Source organism: Amia ocellicauda, chromosome 8 (genome assembly GCF_036373705.1).
Source record: "Amia ocellicauda isolate fAmiCal2 chromosome 8, fAmiCal2.hap1, whole genome shotgun sequence".
Classification (NCBI taxonomy): domain Eukaryota; kingdom Metazoa; phylum Chordata; class Actinopteri; order Amiiformes; family Amiidae; genus Amia; species Amia ocellicauda.
This window is the reverse complement of record NC_089857.1, coordinates 8,656,784-8,681,190: the sequence shown is the minus strand read 5'-3', so window position 1 is coordinate 8,681,190 and position 24,407 is coordinate 8,656,784. Positions and strand designations below refer to the sequence as shown.

The following is a 24,407-nucleotide window of genomic DNA, read 5'->3' as shown; positions in this document are numbered from 1 at the left end:
ATGTTTTACTGGTTTACATTTGTCTCAGCAACCTGTTGAATGATTCTTCTGCTTTCAAAACAAAATGACAACAGGATGAATGCACACACTTGAAAATACAATACATGCAATGTTATGCATCATAGTGATGCAACCTCCTTTCAGTTTCATACTGAATGTCAATTGAAATCCTTACTGAAATGCACACCTTCTCAAGATTGCGCTTGACAGGAGTGTCAGGCACTCAATTACAGCTGTTTTATCAAGACAATGTGTTCGTTTTGTAATATATAGTTCCGGTCTGGTGTGGCACCCCAGCTAACGCACAACGTTGCCACAATGTTGCCACAACGTGGCGTGTTAGCAGGGACTGTCTGCGGCGCGCTGGTGTGTCCCGGGCTTTAGAGTAGAGAGACAGTTCAACTGTAAGTATGAACGGCAGAAACGGATATTGCCTTCCCTTTAAGTAGAGCGTCAGGGACAGCCTTCCTGCCTTACGGCCATACTAGCCTGAATACGCCCGATCTCGTCCGATCTCGGAAGCCAAGCAGGCTCGGGCCTGGTCAGTACTTGGATGGGAGACTGCCTGGGAATACCAGGTGCTGTAAGCTCTTGCACCTTTTAATAAACTAGAGGGCGACATATCACGAGTTTTAACTTTGGATACACACAATTTCATCATTATTTCAGATTTTACTTCCCCAAATACACAGGCATACAATAGATCTTGTTCTCCAACGTAAACGGTCCCTAGTAACTAGGGTACATTCGTAAATAAATTGAGCATCATGGCTAGAAGTGACTAAATGTTGCCTAATCTTTCTCATCGAGAAATGACACAATTACAGCAACACAAAAAGGAACTCCACCGGACAAAGTTCAGTGCTCACAAGGAGCCTCATTCAACACACACGGTTCCATTCCCATTCATGCAAAGCACGAAAGTGTAAAACTTGGGAACATACTTGAGAGCAAAGATCACATTCAATCTCATTCAAGGCACGGATGTGAATGCAACGGGATGAAATTACTGAAATGATGCCTGCCCTCGAACTGTGATGATGGACTACCCGACTCGCCAATAATATTGGGTTCTGGTGTATTGAAATACAGGAGCTGCTGGATTTGTGTGTTTTCTTACCCCCTCACCATAGTTTGTCAAATGTTTAAACAACTGAACTTATATTCAAGGTTTGTTTCTCTTCATATGTTTTACTGGTTTACATTTGTCTCAGCAACCTGTTGAATGATTCTTCTGCTTTCAAAACAAAATGACAACAGGATGAATGCACACACTTGAAAATACAATACATGCAATGTTATGCATCATAGTGATGCAACCTCCTTTCAGTTTCATACTGCATGTCAATTGAAATCCTTACTGAAATGCACACCTTCTCAAGATTGCGCTTGACTGGCGTGTCAGGCACTCAATTACAGCTGTATTATCAAGACAATGTGTTCGTTTTGTAAAATATAGTTCCGGTCTGGTGTGGCACCCCAGCTAACGCACAACGTTGCCACAACGTTTCGTGTTAGCAGGGACTGCCTGCGGCGCGCTGGTGTGTCCCGGACTTTAGAGTAGAGAGACAGTTCAACTGCAAGTATGAGCGGCAGAAACGGATATTGCCTTCCCTTTAAGTAGAGCGTCAGGGACAGCCTCCCTGGCTTACGGCCATACTAGCCTGAATACGCCCGATCTCGTCCGATCTCGGAAGTGAAGCAGGCTTGGGCCTGGTCAGTACTTGGATGGGAGAACGCCTTGGAATACCAGGTGCTGTAAGCTTTTGCATCTTTTACACACCAGAGGGCGACAAATCACGAGTTTTAACTTTGGATACACGCAATTTCATCAATATTTCAGATTTTACTTCCCCAAATACACAGGCATACAATAGATCTTGTTCTCCAACGTAAACGGTCCCTAGTAACTAGGGTACATTCGTAAATAAATTGAGCATCATGGCTAGAAGTGACTAAATGTTGCCTAATCTTTCTCATCGAGAAATGACACAATTACAGCAACACAAAAAGGAACTCCACCGGACAAAGTTCAGTGCTCACAAGGAGCCTCATTCAACACACACGGTTCCATTCCCATTCATGCAAAGCACGAAAGTGTAAAACTTGGGAACATACTTGAGAGCAAAGATCACATTCAATCTCATTCAAGGCACGGATGTGAATGCAACGGGATGAAATTACTGAAATGATGCCTGCCCTCGAACTGTGATGATGGACTACCCGACTCGCCAATAATATTGGGTTCTGGTGTATTGAAATACAGGAGCTGCTGGATTTGTGTGTTTTCTTACCCCCTCACCATAGTTTGTCAAATGTTTAAACAACTGAACTTATATTCAAGGTTTGTTTCTCTTCATATGTTTTACTGGTTTACATTTGTCTCAGCAACCTCAGCAAGAATGATTCTTCTGCTTTCAAAACAAAATGACAACAGGATGAATGCACACACTTGAAAATACAATACATGCAATGTTATGCATCATAGTGATGCAACCTCCTTTCAGTTTCATACTGCATGTCAATTGAAATCCTTACTGAAATGCACACCTTCTCAAGATTGCGCTTGACTGGCGTGTCAGGCACTCAATTACAGCTGTATTATCAAGACAATGTGTTCGTTTTGTAATATATAGTTCCGGTCTGGTGTGGCACCCCAGCTAACGCACAACGTTGCCACAACGTTTCGTGTTAGCAGGGACTGTCTGCGGCGCGCTGGTGTGTCCCGGACTTTAGAGTAGAGAGACAGTTCAACTGCAAGTATGAGCGGCAGAAACGGATATTGCCTTCCCTTTAAGTAGAGCGTCAGGGACAGCCTCCCTGGCTTACGGCCATACTAGCCTGAATACGCCCGATCTCGTCCGATCTCGGAAGCTAAGCAGGCTCGGGCCTGGTCAGTACTTGGATGGGAGACCGCCTGGGAATACCAGGTGCTGTAAGCTTTTGCATCTTTTACACACCAAAGGGCGACAAATCACAAGTTTTAACTTTGGATACACGCAATTTCATCATTATTTCAGATTTGACTTCCCCAAATACACAGGCATACAATAGATCTTGTTCTCCAACGTAAACGGTCCCTAGTAACTAGTGTACATTTGTAAATAAATTGAGCATCATGGCTAGAAGTGACTAAATGTTGCCTAATCTTTCTCATCGAGAAATGACACAATTACAGCAACACAAAAAGGAACTCCACCGGACAAAGTTCAGTACTCACAAGGAGCCTCATTCAACACACACGGTTCCATTCCCATTCATGCAAAGCACGAAAGTGTAAAACTTGGGAACATACTTGAGAGCAAAGATCACATTCAATCTCATTCAAGGCACGGATGTGAATGCAACGGGATGAAATTACTGAAATGATGCCTGCCCTCGAACTGTGATGATGGACTACCCGACTCGCCAATAATATTGGGTTCTGGTGTATTGAAATACAGGAGCTGCTGGATTTGTGTGTTTTCTTACCCCCTCACCATAGTTTGTCAAATGTTTAAACAACTGAACTTATATTCAAGGTTTGTTTCTCTTCATATGTTTTACTGGTTTACATTTGTCTCAGCAACCTGTTGAATGATTCTTCTGCTTTCAAAACAAAATGACAACAGGATGAATGCACACACTTGAAAATACAATACATGCAATGTTATGCATCATAGTGATGCAACCTCCTTTCAGTTTCATACTGCATGTCAATTGAAATCCTTACTGAAATGCACACCTTCTCAAGATTGCGCTTGACTGGCGTGTCAGGCACTCAATTACAGCTGTTTTATCAAGACAATGTGTTCGTTTTGTAATATATAGTTCCGGTCTGGTGTGGCACCCCAGCTAACGCACAACGTTGCCACAATGTTGCCACAACGTGGCGTGTTAGCAGGGACTGTCTGCGGCGCGCTGGTGTGTCCCGGGCTTTAGAGTAGAGAGACAGTTCAACTGTAAGTATGAACGGCAGAAACGGATATTGCCTTCCCTTTAAGTAGCGCGTCAGGGACAGCCTCCCTGGCTTACGGCCATACTAGCCTGAATACGGCCGATCTCGTCCGATCTCGGAAGCTAAGCAGGCTCGGGCCTGGTCAGTACTTGGATGGGAGACCCCCTGGGAATACCAGGTGCTGTAAGCTTTTGCATCTTTTACACACCAAAGGGCGACAAATCACGAGTTTTAACTTTGGATACACGCAATTTCATCATTATTTCAGATTTGACTTCCCCAAATACACAGGCATACAATAGATCTTGTTCTCCAACGTAAACGGTCCCTAGTAACTAGTGTACATTCGTAAATAAATTGAGCATCATGGCTAGAAGTGACTAAATGTTGCCTAATCTTTCTCATCGAGAAATGACACAATTACACCAACACAAAAAGGAACTCCAGCTGACAAAGTTCAGTGCTCACAAGGAGCCTCATTCAACACACACGGTTCCATTCCCATTCATGCAAAGCACGAAAGTGTAAAACTTGGGAAAATACTTGAGAGCAAAGATCACATTCAATCTCATTCAAGGCACGGATGTGAATGCAACGGGATGAAATTACTGAAATGATGCCTGCCCTCGAACTGTGATGATGGACTACCCGACTCGCCAATAATATTGGGTTCTGGTGTATTGAAATACAGGAGCTGCTGGATTTGTGTGTTTTCTTACCCCCTCACCATAGTTTGTCAAATGTTTAAACAACTGAACTTATATTCAAGGTTTGTTTCTCTTCATATGTTTTACTGGTTTACATTTGTCTCAGCAACCTGTTGAATGATTCTTCTGCTTTCAAAACAAAATGACAACAGGATGAATGCACACACTTGAAAATACAATACATGCAATGTTATGCATCATAGTGATGCAACCTCCTTTCAGTTTCATACTGCATGTCAATTGAAATCCTTACTGAAATGCACACCTTCTCAAGATTGCGCTTGACTGGCGTGTCAGGCACTCAATTACAGCTGTTTTATCAAGACAATGTGTTCGTTTTGTAATATATAGTTCCGGTCTGGTGTGGCACCCCAGCTAACGCACAACGTTGCCACAATGTTGCCACAACGTGGCGTGTTAGCAGGAACTGTCTGCGGCGCGCTGGTGTGTCCCGGGCTTTAGAGTAGAGAGACAGTTCAACTGTAAGTATGAACGGCAGAAACGGATATTGCCTTCCCTTTAAGTAGCGCGTCAGGGACAGCCTCCCTGGCTTACGGCCATACTAGCCTGAATACGCCCGATCTCGTCCGATCTCGGAAGCTAAGCAGGCTCGGGCCTGGTCAGTACTTGGATGGGAGACCCCCTGGGAATACCAGGTGCTGTAAGTTTTTGCATCTTTTACACACCAAAGGGCGACAAATCACGAGTTTTAACTTTGGATACACGCAATTTCATCATTATTTCAGATTTGACTTCCCCAAATACACAGGCATACAATAGATCTTGTTCTCCAACGTAAACGGTCCCTAGTAACTAGTGTACATTCGTAAATAAATTGAGCATCATGGCTAGAAGTGACTAAATGTTGCCTAATCTTTCTCATCGAGAAATGACACAATTACACCAACACAAAAAGGAACTCCACCGGACAAAGTTCAGTGCTCACAAGGAGCCTCATTCAACACACACGGTTCCATTCCCATTCATGCAAAGCACGAAAGTGTAAAACTTGGGAAAATACTTGAGAGCAAAGATCACATTCAATCTCATTCAAGGCACGGATGTGAATGCAACGGGATGAAATTACTGAAATGATGCCTGCCCTCGAACTGTGATGATGGACTACCCGACTCGCCAATAATATTGGGTTCTGGTGTATTGAAATACAGGAGCTGCTGGATTTGTGTGTTTTCTTACCCCCTCACCATAGTTTGTCAAATGTTTAAACAACTGAACTTATATTCAAGGTTTGTTTCTCTTCATATGTTTTACTGGTTTACATTTGTCTCAGCAACCTGTTGAATGATTCTTCTGCTTTCAAAACAAAATGACAACAGGATGAATGTACACACTTGAAAATACAATACATGCAATGTTATGCATCATAGTGATGCAACCTCATTTCAGTTTCATACTGCATGTCAATTGAAATCCTTACTGAAATGCACACCTTCTCAAGATTGCGCTTGACTGCCGTGTCAGGCACTCAATTACAGCTGTTTTATCAAGACAATGTGTTCGTTTTGTAAAATATAGTTCCAGTCTGGTTTGGCACCCCAGCTGACGCACAACGTTGCCACAACGTTTCATGTTAGCAGGGACTGTCTGCGGCGCGCTGGTGTGTCCCGGACTTTAGAGTAGAGAGACAGTTCATTTGCAAGTATGAGCGGCAGAAACGGATATTGCCTTCCCTTTAAGTAGAGTGTCAGGGACAGCATTCCTGGCTTACGGCCATACTAGCCTGAATACGCCCGATCTCGGAAGCTAAGCAGGCTTGGGCCAGGTCAGTACTTGGATGGGAGACCGCCTGGGAATACCAGGTGCTGTAAGCTTTTGCATCTTTTACACACCAGAGGGCGACAAATCACGAGTTTTAACTTTGGATACACGCAATTTCATCATTATTTCAGATTTGACTTCCCCAAATACACAGGCATACAATAGATCTTGTTCTCCAACGTAAACGGTCCCTAGTAACTAGGGTACATTCGTAAATAAATTGAGCATCATGGCTAGAAGTGACTAAATGTTGCCTAATCTTTCTCATCGAGAAATGACACAATTACAGCAACACAAAAAGGAACTCCACCGGACAAAGTTCAGTGCTCACAAGGAGCCTCATTCAACACACACGGTTCCATTCCCATTCATGCAATGCACGAAAGTGTAAAACTTGGGAACATACTTGAGAGCAAAGATCACATTCAATCTCATTCAAGGCACGGATGTGAATGCAACGGGATGAAATTACTGAAATGATGCCTGCCCTCGAACTGTGATGTTGGAATACCCGACTCGCCAATAATATTGGGTTCTGGTGTATTGAAATACAGGAGCTGCTGGATTTGTGTGTTTTTTTACCCCCTCACCATAGTTTGTCAAATGTTTAAACAACTGAACTTATATTCAAGGTTTGTTTCTCTTCATATGTTTTACTGGTTTACATTTGTCTCAGCAACCTGTTGAATGATTCTTCTGCTTTCAAAACAAAATGACAACAGGATGAATGCACACACTTGAAAATACAATACATGCAATGTTATGCATCATAGTGATGCAACCTCCTTTCAGTTTCATACTGCATGTCAATTGAAATCCTTACTGAAATGCACACCTTCTCAAGATTGCGCTTGACTGGCGTGTCAGGCACTCAATTACAGCTGTTTTATCAAGACAACGTGTTCGTTTTGTAATATATAGTTCCGGTCTGGTGTGGCACCCCAGCTAACGCACAATGTTGCCACAACGTGGCGTGTTAGCAGGGACTGTCTGCGGCGCGCTGGTGTGTCCCGGGCTTTACAGTAGAGAGACAGTTCAACTGTAAGTATGAACGGCAGAAACGGATATTGCCTTCCCTTTAAGTAGAGCGTCAGGGACAGCCTCCCTGGCTTACGGACATACTAGCCTGAATACGCCCGATCTCGTCCGATCTCGGAAGCTAAGCAGGCTCGTTCCTGGTCAGTACTTGGATGGGAGACCGCCTGGGAATACCTGGTGCTGTAAGCTTTTGCATCTTTTACACACCAGAGGGCGACAAATCACGAGTTTTAACTTTGGATACACGCAATTTCATCATTATTTCAGATTTGACTTCCCCAAATACACAGGCATACAATAGATCTTGTTCTCCAACGTAAACGGTCCCTAGTAACTAGGGTACATTCGTAAATAAATTGAGCATCATGGCTAGAAGTGACTAAATGTTGCCTAATCTTTCTCATAAAGAAATGAGACAATTACAGCAACACAAAAAAGAACTCCACCGGACAAAGTTCAGTGCTCACAAGGAGCCTCATTCAACACACACGGTTCCATTCCCATTCATGCAAAGCACGAAAGTGTAAAACTTGGGAACATACTTGAGAGCAAAGATCACATTCAATCTCATTCAAGGCACGGATGTGAATGCAACGGGATGAAATTACTGAAATGATGACTGCCCTCGAACTGTGAAGATGGACTACCCGACTTGCCAATAATATTGGGTTCTGGTGTATTGAAATACAGGAGCTGCTGGATTTGTGTGTTTTCTTACCCCCTCACCATAGTTTGTCAAATGTTTAAACAACTGAACTTATATTCAAGGTTTGTTTCTCTTCATATGTTTTACTGGTTTACATTTGTCTCAGCAACCTGTTGAATGATTCTTCTGCTTTCAAAACAAAATGACAACAGGATGAATGCACACACTTGAAAATACAATACATGCAATGTTATGCATCATAGTGATGCAACCTCCTTTCAGTTTCATACTGCATGTCAATTGAAATCCTTACTGAAATGCACACCTTCTCAAGATTGCGCTTGACTGCCGTGTCAGGCACTCAATTACAGCTGTTTTATCAAGACAATGTGTTCGTTTTGTAAAATATAGTTCCGGTCTGGTGTGGCACCCCAGCTAACGCACAACGCTGCCACAACGTTGCCACAACGTGGCGTGTTAGCAGGGACTGTCTGCGGCGCGCTGGTGTGTCCCGGGCTTTAGAGTAGAGAGACAGTTCAACTGTAAGTATGAACGGCAGAAACGGATATTGCCTTCCCTTTAACTAGAGCGTCAGGGACAGCCTCCCTGGCTTACGGCTATACTAGCCTGAATACGCCCGATCTCGTCCGATCTCGGAAGCCAAGCAGGCTCGGGTCTGGTCAGTACTTGGATGGGAGACCGCCTGGGAATACCAGGTGCTGTAAGCTTCTGCACCTTTTACACACCAGAGGGCGACAAATCACGAGTTTTAACTTTGGATACACACAATTTCATCATTATTTCAGATTTTACTTCCCCAAATACACAGGCATACAATAGATCTTGTTCTCCAATGTAAACGGTCCCTAGTAACTAGGGTACATTCGTAAATAAATTGAGCATCATGGCTAGAAGTGACTAAATGTTGCCTAATCTTTCTCATCGAGAAATGACACAATTACAGCAACACAAAAAGAACTCCACCGGACAAAGTTCAGTGCTCACAAGGAGCCTCATTCAACACACACGGTTCCATTCCCATTCATGCAAAGCACGAAAGTGTAAAACTTGGGAACATACTTGAGAGCAAAGATCACATTCAATCTCATTCAAGGCACGGATGTGAATGCAACGGGATGAAATTACTGAAATGATGCCTGCCCTCGAACTGTGATGATGGACTACCCGACTCGCCAATAATATTGGGTTCTGGTGTATTGAAATACAGGAGCTGCTGGATTTGTGTGTTTTCTTACCCCCTCACCATAGTTTGTCAAATGTTTAAACAACTGAACTTATATTCAAGGTTTGTTTCTCTTCATATGTTTTACTGGTTTACATTTGTCTCAGCAACCTGTTGAATGATTCTTCTGCTTTCAAAACAAAATGACAACAGGATGAATGCACACACTTGAAAATACAATACATGCAATGTTATGCATCATAGTGATGCAACCTCCTTTCAGTTTCATACTGCATGTCAATTGAAATCCTTACTGAAATGCACACCTTCTCAAGATTGCGCTTGACTGGCGTGTCAGGCACTCAATTACAGCTGTATTATCAAGACAATGTGTTCGTTTTGTAAAATATAGTTCCGGTCTGGTGTGGCACCCCAGCTAACGCACAACGTTGCCACAACGTTTCGTGTTAGCAGGGACTGTCTGCGGCGCGCTGGTGTGTCCCGGAATTTAGAGTAGAGAGACAGTTCAACTGCAAGTATGAGCGGCAGAAACGGATATTGCCTTCCCTTTAAGTAGAGCGTCAGGGACAGCCTCCCTGGCTTACGGCCATACTAGCCTGAATAAGCCCGATCTCGTCCGATCTCGGAAGCTAAGCAGGCTCGGGCCTGGTCAGTCCTTGGATGGGAGACCGCCTGGGAATACCAGGTGCTGTAAGCTTTTGCATCTTTTACACACCAGAGGGCGACAAATCACGAGTTTTAACTTTGGATACACGCAATTTCATCATTATTTCAGATTTGACTTCCCCAAATACACAGGCATACAATAGATCTTGTTCTCCAACGTAAACGGTCCCTAGTAACTAGGGTACATTCGTAAATAAATTGAGCATCATGGCTAGAAGTGACTAAATGTTGCCTAATCTTTCTCATCGAGAAATGACACAATTACAGCAACACAAAAAGGAACTCCACCGGACAAAGTTCAGTGCTCACAAGGAGCCTCATTCAACACACACGGTTCCATTCCCATTCATGCAAAGCACGAAAGTGTAAAACTTGGGAACATACTTGAGAGCAAAGATCACATTCAATCTCATTCAAGGCACGGATGTGAATGCACCGGGATGAAATTACTGAAATGATGCCTGCCCTCGAACTGTGATGATTGACTACCCGACTCGCCAATAATATTGGGTTCTGGTGTTTTGAAATACAGGAGCTGCTGGATTTGTGTGTTTTCTTACCCCCTCACCATAGTTTGTCAAATGTTTAAACAACTGAACTTATATTCAAGGTTTGTTTCTCTTCAAATGTTTTACTGGTTTACATTTGTCTCAGCAACCTGTTGAATGATTCTTCTGCTTTCAAAACAAAATGACAACAGGATGAATGCACACACTTGAAAATACAATACATGCAATGTTATGCATCATAGTGATGCAACCTCCTTTCAGTTTCATACTGAATGTCAATTGAAATCCTTACTGAAATGCACACCTTCTCAAGATTGCGCTTGACAGGAGTGTCAGGCACTCAATTACAGCTGTTTTATCAAGACAATGTGTTCGTTTTGTAATATATAGTTCCGGTCTGGTGTGGCACCCCAGCTAACGCACAACGTTGCCACAATGTTGCCACAACGTGGCGTGTTAGCAGGGACTGTCTGCGGCGCGCTGGTGTGTCCCGGGCTTTAGAGTAGAGAGACAGTTCAACTGTAAGTATGAACGGCAGAAACGGATATTGCCTTCCCTTTAAGTAGAGCGTCAGGGACAGCCTTCCTGCCTTACGGCCATACTAGCCTGAATACGCCCGATCTCGTCCGATCTCGGAAGCCAAGCAGGCTCGGGCCTGGTCAGTACTTGGATGGGAGACTGCCTGGGAATACCAGGTGCTGTAAGCTCTTGCACCTTTTAATAAACTAGAGGGCGACATATCACGAGTTTTAACTTTGGATACACACAATTTCATCATTATTTCAGATTTTACTTCCCCAAATACACAGGCATACAATAGATCTTGTTCTCCAACGTAAACGGTCCCTAGTAACTAGGGTACATTCGTAAATAAATTGAGCATCATGGCTAGAAGTGACTAAATGTTGCCTAATCTTTCTTATCGAGAAATGACACATTTACAGCAACACAAAAAGGAACTCCACCGGACAAAGTTCAGTGCTCACAAGGAGCCTCATTCAACACACACGGTTCCATTCCCATTCATGCAAAGCACGAAAGTGTAAAACTTGGGAACATACTTGAGAGCAAAGATCACATTCAATCTCATTCAAGGCACGGATGTGAATGCAACGGGATGAAATTACTGAAATGATGCCTGCCCTCGAACTGTGATGATGGACTACCCGACTCGCCAATAATATTGGGTTCTGGTGTATTGAAATACAGGAGCTGCTGGATTTGTGTGTTTTCTTACCCCCTCACCATAGTTTGTCAAATGTTTAAACAACTGAACTTATATTCAAGGTTTGTTTCTCTTCATATGTTTTACTGGTTTACATTTGTCTCAGCAACCTGTTGAATGATTCTTCTGCTTTCAAAACAAAATGACAACAGGATGAATGCACACACTTGAAAATACAATACATGCAATGTTATGCATCATAGTGATGCAACCTCCTTTCAGTTTCATACTGCATGTCAATTGAAATCCTTACTGAAATGCACACCTTCTCAAGATTGCGCTTGACTGGCGTGTCAGGCACTCAATTACAGCTGTATTATCAAGACAATGTGTTCGTTTTGTAAAATATAGTTCCGGTCTGGTGTGGCACCCCAGCTAACGCACAACGTTGCCACAACGTTTCGTGTTAGCAGGGACTGCCTGCGGCGCGCTGGTGTGTCCCGGACTTTAGAGTAGAGAGACAGTTCAACTGCAAGTATGAGCGGCAGAAACGGATATTGCCTTCCCTTTAAGTAGAGCGTCAGGGACAGCCTCCCTGGCTTACGGCCATACTAGCCTGAATACGCCCGATCTCGTCCGATCTCGGAAGTCAAGCAGGTTTGGGCCTGGTCAGTACTTGGATGGGAGACCGCCTTGGAATACCAGGTGCTGTAAGCTTTTGCATCTTTTACACACCAGAGGGCGACAAATCACGAGTTTTAACTTTGGATACACGCAATTTCATCAATATTTCAGATTTTACTTCCCCAAATACACAGGCATACAATAGATCTTGTTCTCCAACGTAAACGGTCCCTAGTAACTAGGGTACATTCGTAAATAAATTGAGCATCATGGCTAGAAGTGACTAAATGTTGCCTAATCTTTCTCATCGAGAAATGACACAATTACAGCAACACAAAAAGGAACTCCACCGGACAAAGTTCAGTGCTCACAAGGAGCCTCATTCAACACACACGGTTCCATTCCCATTCATGCAAAGCACGAAAGTGTAAAACTTGGGAACATACTTGAGAGCAAAGATCACATTCAATCTCATTCAAGGCACGGATGTGAATGCAACGGGATGAAATTACTGAAATGATGCCTGCCCTCGAACTGTGATGATGGACTACCCGACTCGCCAATAATATTGGGTTCTGGTGTATTGAAATACAGGAGCTGCTGGATTTGTGTGTTTTCTTACCCCCTCACCATAGTTTGTCAAATGTTTAAACAACTGAACTTATATTCAAGGTTTGTTTCTCTTCATATGTTTTACTGGTTTACATTTGTCTCAGCAACCTGTTGAATGATTCTTCTGCTTTCAAAACAAAATGACAACAGGATGAATGCACACACTTGAAAATACAATACATGCAATGTTATGCATCATAGTGATGCAACCTCCTTTCAGTTTCATACTGCATGTCAATTGAAATCCTTACTGAAATGCACACCTTCTCAAGATTGCGCTTGACTGGCGTGTCAGGCACTCAATTACAGCTGTTTTATCAAGACAATGTGTTCGTTTTGTAATATATAGTTCCGGTCTGGTGTGGCACCCCAGCTAACGCACAACGTTGCCACAATGTTGCCACAACGTGGCGTGTTAGCAGGGACTGTCTGCGGCGCGCTGGTGTGTCCCGGGCTTTAGAGTAGAGAGACAGTTCAACTGTAAGTATGAACGGCAGAAACGGATATTGCCTTCCCTTTAAGTAGCGCGTCAGGGACAGCCTCCCTGGCTTACGACCATACTAGCCTGAATACGCCCGATCTCGTCCGATCTCGGAAGCTAAGCAGGCTTGGGCCTGGTCAGTACTTGGATGGGAGACCCCCTGGGAATACCAGGTGCTGTAAGCTTTTGCATCTTTTACACACCAAAGGGCGACAAATCACGAGTTTTAACTTTGGATACACGCAATTTCATCATTATTTCAGATTTGACTTCCCCAAATACACAGGCATACAATAGATCTTGTTCTCCAACGTAAACGGTCCCTAGTAACTAGTGTACATTCGTAAATAAATTGAGCATCATGGCTAGAAGTGACTAAATGTTGCCTAATCTTTCTCATCGAGAAATGACACAATTACAGCAACACAAAAAGGAACTCCACCGGACAAAGTTCAGTGCTCACAAGGAGCCTCATTCAACACACACGGTTCCATTCCCATTCATGCAAAGCACGAAAGTGTAAAACTTGGGAAAATACTTGAGAGCAAAGATCACATTCAATCTCATTCAAGGCACGGATGTGAATGCAACGGGATGAAATTACTGAAATGATGCCTGCCCTCGAACTGTGATGATGGACTACCCGACTCGCCAATAATATTGGGTTCTGGTGTATTGAAATACAGGAGCTGCTGGATTTGTGTGTTTTCTTACCCCCTCACCATAGTTTGTCAAATGTTTAAACAACTGAACTTATATTCAAGGTTTGTTTCTCTTCATATGTTTTACTGGTTTACATTTGTCTCAGCAACCTGTTGAATGATTCTTCTGCTTTCAAAACAAAATGACAACAGGATGAATGCACACACTTGAAAATACAATACATGCAATGTTATGCATCATAGTGATGCAACCTCCTTTCAGTTTCATACTGCATGTCAATTGAAATCCTTACTGAAATGCACACCTTCTCAAGATTGCGCTTGACTGGCGTGTCAGGCACTCAATTACAGCTGTTTTATCAAGACAATGTGTTCGTTTTGTAATATATAGTTCCGGTCTGGTGTGGCACCCCAGCTAACGCACAACGTTGCCACAATGTTGCCACAACGTGGCATGTAAGAAGGGACTGGCTGCAGCGCGCTGGTGTGTCCCGGGCTTTAGAGTAGAGAGACAGTTCAACTGCAAGTATGAGCGGCAGAAACGGATATTGCCTTCCCTTTAAGTAGAGCGTCAGGGACAGCTTCCCTGGCTTACGGCCATACTAGCCTGAATACGCCCGATCTCGGAAGCTAAGCAGGCTCGGGCCTGGTCAGTACTTGGATGGGAGACCGCCTGGGAATACCAGGTGCTGTAAGCTTTTGCATCTTTTATACACCAGAGGGCGACAAATCACGAGTTTTAACTTTGGATACACGCAATTTCATCATTATTTCAGATTTGACTTCCCCAAATACACAGGCATACAATAGATCTTGTTCTCCAACGTAAACGGTCCCTAGTAACTAGGGTACATTCGTAAATAAATTGAGCATCATGGCTAGAAGTGACTAAATGTTGCCTAATCTTTCTCATCGAGAAATGACACAATTACAGCAACACAAAAAGGAACTCCACCGGACAAAGTTCAGTGCTCACAAGGAGCCTCATTCAACACACACGGTTCCATTCCCATTCATGCAAAGCACGAAAGTGTAAAACTTGGGAACATACTTGAGAGCAAAGATCACATTCAATCTCATTCAAGGCACGGATGTGAATGCAACGGGATGAAATTACTGAAATGATGCCTGCCCTCGAACTGTGATGATGGACTACCCGACTCGCCAATAATATTGGGTTCTGGTGTATTGAAATACAGGAGCTGCTGGATTTGTGTGTTTTCTTACCCCCTCACCATAGTTTGTCAAATGTTTAAACAACTGAACTTATATTCAAGGTTTGTTTCTCTTCATATGTTTTACTGGTTTACATTTGTCTCAGCAACCTGTTGAATGATTCTTCTGCTTTCAAAACAAAATGACAACAGGATGAATGCACACACTTGAAAATACAATACATGCAATGTTATGCATCATAGTGATGCAACCTCCTTTCAGTTTCATACTGCATGTCAATTGAAATCCTTACTGAAATGCACACCTTCTCAAGATTGCGCTTGACTGCCGTGTCAGGCACTCAATTACAGCTCTATTATCAAGACAATGTGTTCGTTTTGTAAAATATAGTTCCGGTCTGGTGTGGCACCCCAGCTAACGCACAACGTTGCCACAACGTTTCGTGTTAGCAGGGACTGTCTGCAGCGTGCTGGTGTGTCCCGGACTTTAGAGTAGAGAGACAGTTCAACTGCAAGTATGAGTGGCAGAAACGGATATTGCCTTCCCTTTAAGTAGAGGGTCAGGGACAGCCTCCCTGGCTTACGGCCATACTAGTCTGAATACGCCCGATCTCGTCCGATCTCGGAAGCTAAGCAGGTTCGGGCCTGGTTAGTACTTGGATGGGAGACCGCCTGGGAATACCAGGTGCTGTAAGCTTTTGCATCTTTTACACACCAGAGGGCGACAAATCACGAGTTTTAACTTTGGATACACGCAATTTCATCATTATTTCAGATTTGACTTCCCCAAATTCACAGGCATACAATAGATCTTGTTCTCCAACGTAAACGGTCCCTAGTAACTAGGGTACATTCGTAAATAAATTGAGCATCATGGCTAGAAGTGACTAAATGTTGCCTAATCTTTCTCATCGAGAAATGACACAATTACAGCAACACAAAAAGGAACTCCACCGGGAAATGTTCAGTGTTCACAAGGAGCCTCATTCAACACACACGGTTCCATTCCCATTCATGCAAAGCACGAAAGTGTAAAACTTGGGAACATACTTGAGAGCAAAGATCACATTCAATCTCATTCAAGGCACGGATGTGAATGCAACGGGATGAAATTACTGAAATGATGCCTGCCCTCGAACTGTGATGATGGACTACCCGACTCGCCAATAATATTGGGTTCTGGTGTATTGAAATACAGGAGCTGCTGGATTTGTGTGTTTTCTTACCCCCTCACCATAGTTTGTCAAATGTTTAAACAACTGAACTTATATTCAAGGTTTGTTTCTCTTCATATGTTTTACTGGTTTACATTTGTCTCAGCAACCTGTTGAATGATTCTTCTGCTTTCAAAACAAAATGACAACAGGATGAATGCACACACTTGAAAATATAATACATGCAATGTTATGCATCATAGTGATGCAACCTCCTTTCAGTTTCATACTGCATGTCAATTGAAATCCTTACTGAAATGCACACCTTCTCAAGATTGCGCTTGACTGGCGTGTCAGGCACTCAATTACAGCTGTTTTATCAAGACAATGTGTTCGTTTTGTAAAATATAGTTCCGGTCTGGTGTGGCACCCCAGCTAACGCACAACGTTGCCACAACGTTGCCACAACGTTTCGTGTTAGCAGGGACTGTCTGCGGCGCGCTGGTGTGTCCCGGACTTTAGAGTAGAGAGACAGTTCATTTGCAAGTATCAGCGGCAGAAACGGATATTGCCTTCCCTTTAAGTAGAGCGTCAGGGACAGCCTCCCTGGCTTATGGCCATACTAGCCTGAATACGCCCGATCTCGGAAGCTAAGCAGGCTCGGGCCTGGTCAGTACTTGGATGGGAGACCGCCTGGGATTACCAGGTGCTGTAAGCTTTTGCATCTTTTACACACCAGAGGGCGACAAATCACGAGTTTTAACTTTGGATACACGCAATTTCATCATTATTTCAGATTTGACTTCCCCAAATACACAGGCATACAATAGATCTTGTTCTCCAACGTAAACGGTCCCTAGTAACTAGGGTACATTCGTAAATAAATTGAGCATCATGGCTAGAAGTGACTAAATGTTGCCTAATCTTTCTCATCGAGAAATGACACAATTACAGCAACACAAAAAGGAACTCCACCGGACAAAGTTCAGTGCTCACAAGGAGCCTCATTCAACACACACGGTTCCATTCCCATTCATGCAAAGCACGAAAGTGTAAAACTTGGGAACATACTTGAGAGCAAAGATCACATTCAATCTCATTCAAGGCACGGATGTGAATGCAACGGGATGAAATTACTGAAATGATGTCTGCCCTCGAACTGTGATGATGGACTACCCGACTTGCCAATAATATTGGGTTCTGGTGTATTGAAATACAGGAGCTGCTGGATTTGTGTGTTTTCTTACCCCCTCACCATAGTTTGTCAAATGTTTAAACAACTGAACTTATATTCAAGGTTTGTTTCTCTTCATATGTTTTACTGGTTTACATTTGTCTCAGCAACCTGTTGAATGATTCTTCTGCTTTCAAAACAAAATGACAACAGGATGAATGCACACACTTGAAAATACAATACATGCAATGTTATGCATCATAGTGATGCAACCTCCTTTCAGTTTCATACTGCATGTCAATTGAAATCCTTACTGAAATGCACACCTTCTCAAGATTGCGCTTGACTGGCGTGTCAGGCACTCAATTACAGCTGTATTATCAAGACAATGTGTTCGTTTTGTAAAATATAGTTCCGGTCTGGTGTGGCACCCCAGCTAACGCACAACGTTGCCACAACGTTTCGTGTTAGCAGGGACTGTCTGCGGCGCGCTGGTGTGTCCCGGACTTTAGAGTAGAGAGACAGTTCAACTGCAAGTATGAGCGGCAGAAACGGATATTGCCTTCCCTTTAAGTAGAGCGTCAGGGACAGCCTCCCTGGCTTACGGCCATACTAGCCTGAATACGCCCGATCTCGTCCGATCTCGGAAGCTAAGCAGGCTCGGGCCTGGTCAGTACTTGGATGGGAGACCGCCTGGGAATACCAGGTGCTGTAAGCTTTTGCATCTTTTACACACCAGAGGGCGACAAATCACGAGTTTTAACTTTGGATACACGCAATTTCATCATTATTTCAGATTTGACTTCCCCAAATACACAGGCATACAATAGATCTTGTTCTCCAACGTAAACGGTCCCTAGTAACTAGGGTACATTCGTAAATAAATTGAGCATCATGGCTAGAAGTGACTAAATGTTGCCTAATCTTTCTCATCGAGAAATGACACAATTACAGCAACACAAAAAGGAACTCCACCGGACAAAGTTCAGTGCTCACAAGGAGCCTCATTCAACACACACGGTTCCATTCCCATTCATGCAAAGCACGAAAGTGTAAAACTTGGGAACATACTTGAGAGCAAAGATCACATTCAATCTCATTCAAGGCACGGATGTGAATGCAACGGGATGAAATTACTGAAATGATGCCTGCCCTCGAACTGTGATGATGGACTACCCGACTCGCCAATAATATTGGGTTCTGGTGTATTGAAATACAGGAGCTGCTGGATTTGTGTGTTTTCTTACCCCCTCACCATAGTTTGTCAAATGTTTAAACAACTGAACTTATATTCAAGGTTTGTTTCTCTTCATATGTTTTACTGGTTTACATTTGTCTCAGCAACCTGTTGAATGATTCTTCTGCTTTCAAAACAAAATGACAACAGGATGAATGCACACACTTGAAAATACAATACATGCAATGTTATGCATCATAGTGATGCAACCTCCTTTCAGTTTCATACTGCATGTCAATTGAAATCCTTACTGAAATGCACACCTTCTCAAGATTGCGCTTGACTGGCGTGTCAGGCACTCAATTACAGCTGTTTTATCAAGACAATGTGTTCGTTTTGTAAAATATAGTTCCGGTCTGGTGTGGCACCCCAGCTAACGCACAACGTTGCCACAACGTTTCGTGTTAGCAGGGACTGTCTGCGGCGCGCTGGTGTGTCCCGGACTTTAGAGTAGAGAGACAGTTCAACTGCAAGTATGAGCGGCAGAAACGGATATTGCCTTCCCTTTAAGTAGAGCGTCAGGGACAGCCTCTCTGGCTTACGGCCATACTAGCCTGAATACGCCCGATCTCGTCCGATCTCGGAAGCTAAGCAGGCTCGGGCCTGGTCAGTACTTGGATGGGAGACCGCCTGGGAATACCAGGTGCTGTAAGCTTTTGCATCTTTTACACACCAGAGGGCGACAAATCACGAGTTTTAACTTTGGATACACGCAATTTCATCATTATTTCAGATTTGACTTCCCCAAATACACAGGCATCCAATAGATCTTGTTCTCCAACGTAAACGGTCCGTAGTAACTAGGGTACATTCGTAAATAAATTGAGCATCATGGCTAGAAGTGACTAAATGTTGCCTAATCTTTCTCATCGAGAAATGACACAATTACAGCAACACAAAAAGGAACTCCACCGGACAAAGTTCAGTGCTCACAAGGAGCCTCATTCAACACACACGGTTCCATTCCCATTCATGCAAAGCACGAAAGTGTAAAACTTGGGAACATACTTGAGAGCAAAGATCACATTCAATCTCATTCAAGGCACGGATGTGAATGCAACGGGATGAAATTACTGAAATGATGCCTGCCCTCGAACTGTGATGATGGACTACCCGACTCGCCAATAATATTGGGTTCTGGTGTATTGAAATACAGGAGCTGCTGGATTTGTGTGTTTTCTTACCCCCTCACCATAGTTTGTCAAATGTTTAAACAACTGAACTTATATTCAAGGTTTGTTTCTCTTCATATGTTTTACTGGTTTACATTTGTCTCAGCAACCTGTTGAATGATTCTTCTGCTTTCAAAACAAAATGACAACAGGATGAATGCACACACTTGAAAATACAATACATGCAATGTTATGCATCATAGTGATGCAACCTCCTTTCAGTTTCATACTGCATGTCAATTGAAATCCTTACTGAAATGCACACCTTCTCAAGATTGCGCTTGACTGGCGTGTCAGGCACTCAATTACAGCTGTATTATCAAGACAATGTGTTCGTTTTGTAAAATATAGTTCCGGTCTGGTGTGGCACCCCAGCTAACGCACAACGTTGCCACAACGTTTCGTGTTAGCAGGGACTGTCTGCGGCGCGCTGGTGTGTCCCGGACTTTAGAGTAGAGAGACAGTTCAACTGCAAGTATGAGCGGCAGAAACGGATATTGCCTTCCCTTTAAGTAGAGCGACAGGGACAGCCTCCCTGGCTTACGGCCATACTAGCCTGAATACGCCCGATCTCGTCCGATCTCGGAAGCTAAGCAGGCTCGGGCCTGGTCAGTACTTGGATGGGAGACCGCCTGGGAATACCAGGTGCTGTAAGCTTTTGCATCTTTTACACACCAGAGGGCGACAAATCACGAGTTTTAACTTTGGATACACGCAATTTCATCATTATTTCAGATTTGACTTCCCCAAATACACAGGCATACAATAGATCTTGTTCTCCAACGTAAACGGTCCCTAGTAACTAGGGTACATTCGTAAATAAATTGAGCATCATGGCTAGAAGTGACTAAATGTTGCCTAATCTTTCTCATCGAGAAATGACACAATTACAGCAACACAAAAAGGAACTCCACCGGACAAAGTTCAGTGCTCACAAGGAGCCTCATTCAACACACACGGTTCCATTCCCATTCATGCAAAGCACGAAAGTGTAAAACTTGGGAACATACTTGAGAGCAAAGATCACATTCAATCTCATTCAAGGCACGGATGTGAATGCAACGGGATGAAATTACTGAAATGATGCCTGCCCTCGAACTGTGATGATGGACTACCCGACTCGCCAATAATATTGGGTTCTGGTGTATTGAAATACAGGAGCTGCTGGATTTGTGTGTTTTCTTACCCCCTCACCATAGTTTGTCAAATGTTTAAACAACTGAACTTATATTCAAGGTTTGTTTCTCTTCATATGTTTTACTGGTTTACATTTGTCTCAGCAACCTGTTGAATGATTCTTCTGCTTTCAAAACAAAATGACAACAGGATGAATGCACACACTTGAAAATACAATACATGCAATGTTATGCATCATAGTGATGCAACCTCCTTTCAGTTTCATACTGCATGTCAATTGAAATCCTTACTGAAATGCACACCTTCTCAAGATTGCGCTTGACTGGCGTGTCAGGCACTCAATTACAGCTGTTTTATCAAGACAATGTGTTCGTTTTGTAAAATATAGTTCCGGTCTGGTGTGGCACCCCAGCTAACGCACAACGTTGCCACAACGTTTCGTGTTAGCAGGGACTGTCTGCGGCGCGCTGGTGTGTCCCGGACTTTAGAGTAGAGAGACAGTTCAACTGCAAGTATGAGCGGCAGAAACGGATATTGCCTTCCCTTTAAGTAGAGCGTCAGGGACAGCTTACGGCCATACTAGCCTGAATACGTCCGATCTCAGAAGCTAAGCAGGCTCGGGCCTGGTCAGTACTTGGATGGGAGACCGCCTGGGAATACCAGGTGCTGTAAGCTTCTGCATCTTCTACACACCAGAGGGCGACAAATCACGAGTTTTAACTTTGGATACACGCAATTTCATCATTATTTCAGATTTGACTTCCCCAAATACACAGGCATACAATAGATCTTGTTCTCCAACGTAAACGGTCCCTATTAACTAGTGTACATTTGTAAATAAATTGAGCATCATGGCTAGAAGTGACTAAATGTTGCCTAATCTTTCTCATCGAGAAATGACACAATTACAGCAACACAAAAAGGAACTCCACCGGACAAAGTTCAGTGCTCACAAGGAGCCTCATTCAACACACACGGTTCCATTCCCATTCATACAAAGCACGAAAGTGTAAAACTTGGGAACATACTTGAGAGCAAAGATCACATTCAATCTCATTCAAGGCACGGATGTGAATGCAACGGGATGAAATTACTGAAATGATGCCTGCCCTCGAACTGTGATGATGGACTACCCGACTCGCCAATAATATTGGGTTCTGGTGTATTGAAATACAGGAGCTGCTGGATTTGTGTGTTTTCTTACCCCCTCACCATAGTTTGTCAAATGTTTAAACAACTGAACTTATATTCAAGGTTTGTTTCTCTTCATATGTTTTACTGGTTTACATTTGTCTCAGCAACCTGTTGAATGATTCTTCTGCTTTCAAAACAAAATGACAACAGGATGAATGCACACACTTGAAAATACAATACATGCAATGTTATGCATCATAGTGATGCAACCTCCTTTCAGTTTCATACTGCATGTCAATTGAAATCCTTACTGAAATGCACACCTTCTCAAGATTGCGCTTGACTGGCGTGTCAGGCACTCAATTACAGCTGTTTTATCAAGACAATGTGTTCGTTTTGTAAAATATAGTTCCGGTCTGGTGTGGCACCCCAGCTAACGCACAACGTTGCCACAACGTTTCGTGTTAGCAGGGACTGTCTGCGGCGCGCTGGTGTGTCCCGGACTTTAGAGTAGAGAGACAGTTCAACTGCAAGTATGAGCGGCAGAAACGGATATTGCCTTCCCTTTAAGTAGAGCGTCAGGGACAGCTTACGGCCATACTAGCCTGAATACGTCCGATCTCAGAAGCTAAGCAGGCTCGGGCCTGGTCAGTACTTGGATGGGAGACCGCCTGGGAATACCAGGTGCTGTAAGCTTCTGCATCTTCTACACACCAGAGGGCGACAAATCACGAGTTTTAACTTTGGATACACGGAATTTCATCATTATTTCAGATTTGACTTCCCCAAATACACAGGCATACAATAGATCTTGTTCTCCAACGTAAACGGTCCCTATTAACTAGTGTACATTTGTAAATAAATTGAGCATCATGGCTAGAAGTGACTAAATGTTGCCTAATCTTTCTCATCGAGAAATGACACAATTACAGCAACACAAAAAGGAACTCCACCGGACAAAGTTCAGTGCTCACAAGGAGCCTCATTCAACACACACGGTTCCATTCCCATTCATACAAAGCACGAAAGTGTAAAACTTGGGAACATACTTGAGAGCAAAGATCACATTCAATCTCATTCAAGGCACGGATGTGAATGCAACGGGATGAAATTACTGAAATGATGCCTGCCCTCGAACTGTGATGATGGACTACCCGACTCGCCAATAATATTGGGTTCTGGTGTATTGAAATACAGGAGCTGCTGGATTTGTGTGTTTTCTTACCCCCTCACCATAGTTTGTCAAATGTTTAAACAACTGAACTTATATTCAAGGTTTGTTTCTCTTCATATGTTTTACTGGTTTACATTTGTCTCAGCAACCTGTTGAATGATTCTTCTGCTTTCAAAACAAAATGACAACAGGATGAATGCACACACTTGAAAATACAATACATGCAATGTTATGCATCATAGTGATGCAACCTCCTTTCAGTTTCATACTGCATGTCAATTGAAATCCTTACTGAAATGCACAACTTCTCAAGATTGCGCTTGACTGGCGTGTCAGGCACTCAATTACAGCTGTATTATCAAGACAATGTGTTCGTTTTGTAAAATATAGTTCCGGTCTGGTGTGGCACCCCAGCTAACGCACAACGTTGCCACAACGTTTCGTGTTAGCAGGGACTGTCTGCGGCGCGCTGGTGTGTCCCGGACTTTAGAGTAGAGAGACAGTTCAACTGCAAGTATGAGCGGCAGAAACGGATATTGCCTTCCCTTTAAGTAGAGCGTAAGGGACAGCCTACCTGGCTTACGGCCATACTAGCCTGAATACGCCCGATCTCGTCCGATCTCGGAAGCTAAGCAGGCTCGGGCCTGGTCAGTACTTGGATGGGAGACCGCCTGGGAATACCAGGTGCTGTAAGCTTTTGCATCTTTTACACACCAGAGGGCGACAAATCACGAGTTTTAACTTTGGATACACGCAATTTCATCATTATTTCAGATTTGACTTCCCCAAATACACAGGCATACAATAGATCTTGTTCTCCAACGTAAACGGTCCCTATTAACTAGTGTACATTTGTAAATCAATTGAGCATCATGGCTAGAAGTGACTAAATGTTGCCTAATCTTTCTCATCGAGAAATGACACAATTACAGCAACACAAAAAGGAACTCCACCGGACAAAGTTCAGTGCTCACAAGGAGCCTCATTCAACACACACGGTTCCATTCCCATTCATACAAA

At 43.4% G+C, this 24,407-nt stretch overlaps 16 non-coding genes and 5 pseudogenes across 16 annotated transcripts; all 21 read left to right on the top strand.

The window, feature by feature from the left end:
* The first annotated feature begins 471 nt into the window (after nt 1-471).
* LOC136757289 (5S ribosomal RNA) lies at nt 472-590 on the top strand. Its single transcript, XR_010819324.1, has one exon. It is a non-coding gene; the product is annotated as a 5S ribosomal RNA (ribosomal RNA).
* A 1,056-nt stretch (nt 591-1,646) lies between these two features.
* Nucleotides 1,647-1,765, top strand: LOC136757218 (5S ribosomal RNA). Its single transcript, XR_010819256.1, has one exon. It is a non-coding gene; the product is annotated as a 5S ribosomal RNA (ribosomal RNA).
* Nucleotides 1,766-2,823: 1,058 nt separating this feature from the next.
* LOC136757966 (5S ribosomal RNA) lies at nt 2,824-2,942 on the top strand. The gene has a single exon (XR_010819776.1). It is a non-coding gene; the product is annotated as a 5S ribosomal RNA (ribosomal RNA).
* A 1,066-nt stretch (nt 2,943-4,008) lies between these two features.
* On the top strand, nt 4,009-4,127 carry LOC136756752 (5S ribosomal RNA). Its single transcript, XR_010818814.1, has one exon. It is a non-coding gene; the product is annotated as a 5S ribosomal RNA (ribosomal RNA).
* Nucleotides 4,128-5,193: 1,066 nt separating this feature from the next.
* On the top strand, nt 5,194-5,312 carry LOC136756069 (5S ribosomal RNA). The gene has a single exon (XR_010818172.1). It is a non-coding gene; the product is annotated as a 5S ribosomal RNA (ribosomal RNA).
* Nucleotides 5,313-6,367: 1,055 nt separating this feature from the next.
* On the top strand, nt 6,368-6,476 carry LOC136757541 (uncharacterized; annotated as a pseudogene).
* Nucleotides 6,477-7,531: 1,055 nt separating this feature from the next.
* On the top strand, nt 7,532-7,650 carry LOC136757509 (5S ribosomal RNA). Its single transcript, XR_010819525.1, has one exon. It is a non-coding gene; the product is annotated as a 5S ribosomal RNA (ribosomal RNA).
* A 1,066-nt stretch (nt 7,651-8,716) lies between these two features.
* Nucleotides 8,717-8,835, top strand: LOC136757153 (5S ribosomal RNA). The gene has a single exon (XR_010819194.1). It is a non-coding gene; the product is annotated as a 5S ribosomal RNA (ribosomal RNA).
* Nucleotides 8,836-9,889: 1,054 nt separating this feature from the next.
* Nucleotides 9,890-10,008, top strand: LOC136757251 (5S ribosomal RNA). The gene has a single exon (XR_010819288.1). It is a non-coding gene; the product is annotated as a 5S ribosomal RNA (ribosomal RNA).
* Nucleotides 10,009-11,074: 1,066 nt separating this feature from the next.
* On the top strand, nt 11,075-11,193 carry LOC136757288 (5S ribosomal RNA). Its single transcript, XR_010819323.1, has one exon. It is a non-coding gene; the product is annotated as a 5S ribosomal RNA (ribosomal RNA).
* A 1,056-nt stretch (nt 11,194-12,249) lies between these two features.
* LOC136756962 (5S ribosomal RNA) lies at nt 12,250-12,368 on the top strand. The gene has a single exon (XR_010819012.1). It is a non-coding gene; the product is annotated as a 5S ribosomal RNA (ribosomal RNA).
* Nucleotides 12,369-13,434: 1,066 nt separating this feature from the next.
* LOC136756244 (5S ribosomal RNA) lies at nt 13,435-13,553 on the top strand. Its single transcript, XR_010818341.1, has one exon. It is a non-coding gene; the product is annotated as a 5S ribosomal RNA (ribosomal RNA).
* A 1,066-nt stretch (nt 13,554-14,619) lies between these two features.
* On the top strand, nt 14,620-14,728 carry LOC136757600 (uncharacterized; annotated as a pseudogene).
* A 1,055-nt stretch (nt 14,729-15,783) lies between these two features.
* On the top strand, nt 15,784-15,902 carry LOC136756324 (5S ribosomal RNA). Its single transcript, XR_010818415.1, has one exon. It is a non-coding gene; the product is annotated as a 5S ribosomal RNA (ribosomal RNA).
* A 1,066-nt stretch (nt 15,903-16,968) lies between these two features.
* On the top strand, nt 16,969-17,077 carry LOC136757727 (uncharacterized; annotated as a pseudogene).
* Nucleotides 17,078-18,132: 1,055 nt separating this feature from the next.
* LOC136757965 (5S ribosomal RNA) lies at nt 18,133-18,251 on the top strand. The gene has a single exon (XR_010819775.1). It is a non-coding gene; the product is annotated as a 5S ribosomal RNA (ribosomal RNA).
* Nucleotides 18,252-19,306: 1,055 nt separating this feature from the next.
* On the top strand, nt 19,307-19,425 carry LOC136757964 (5S ribosomal RNA). The gene has a single exon (XR_010819774.1). It is a non-coding gene; the product is annotated as a 5S ribosomal RNA (ribosomal RNA).
* A 1,055-nt stretch (nt 19,426-20,480) lies between these two features.
* LOC136757963 (5S ribosomal RNA) lies at nt 20,481-20,599 on the top strand. The gene has a single exon (XR_010819773.1). It is a non-coding gene; the product is annotated as a 5S ribosomal RNA (ribosomal RNA).
* Nucleotides 20,600-21,645: 1,046 nt separating this feature from the next.
* Nucleotides 21,646-21,754, top strand: LOC136757740 (uncharacterized; annotated as a pseudogene).
* A 1,046-nt stretch (nt 21,755-22,800) lies between these two features.
* LOC136757739 (uncharacterized) lies at nt 22,801-22,909 on the top strand (annotated as a pseudogene).
* Nucleotides 22,910-23,964: 1,055 nt separating this feature from the next.
* On the top strand, nt 23,965-24,083 carry LOC136757961 (5S ribosomal RNA). Its single transcript, XR_010819771.1, has one exon. It is a non-coding gene; the product is annotated as a 5S ribosomal RNA (ribosomal RNA).
* The last annotated feature ends 324 nt before the right edge of the window (nt 24,084-24,407 follow it).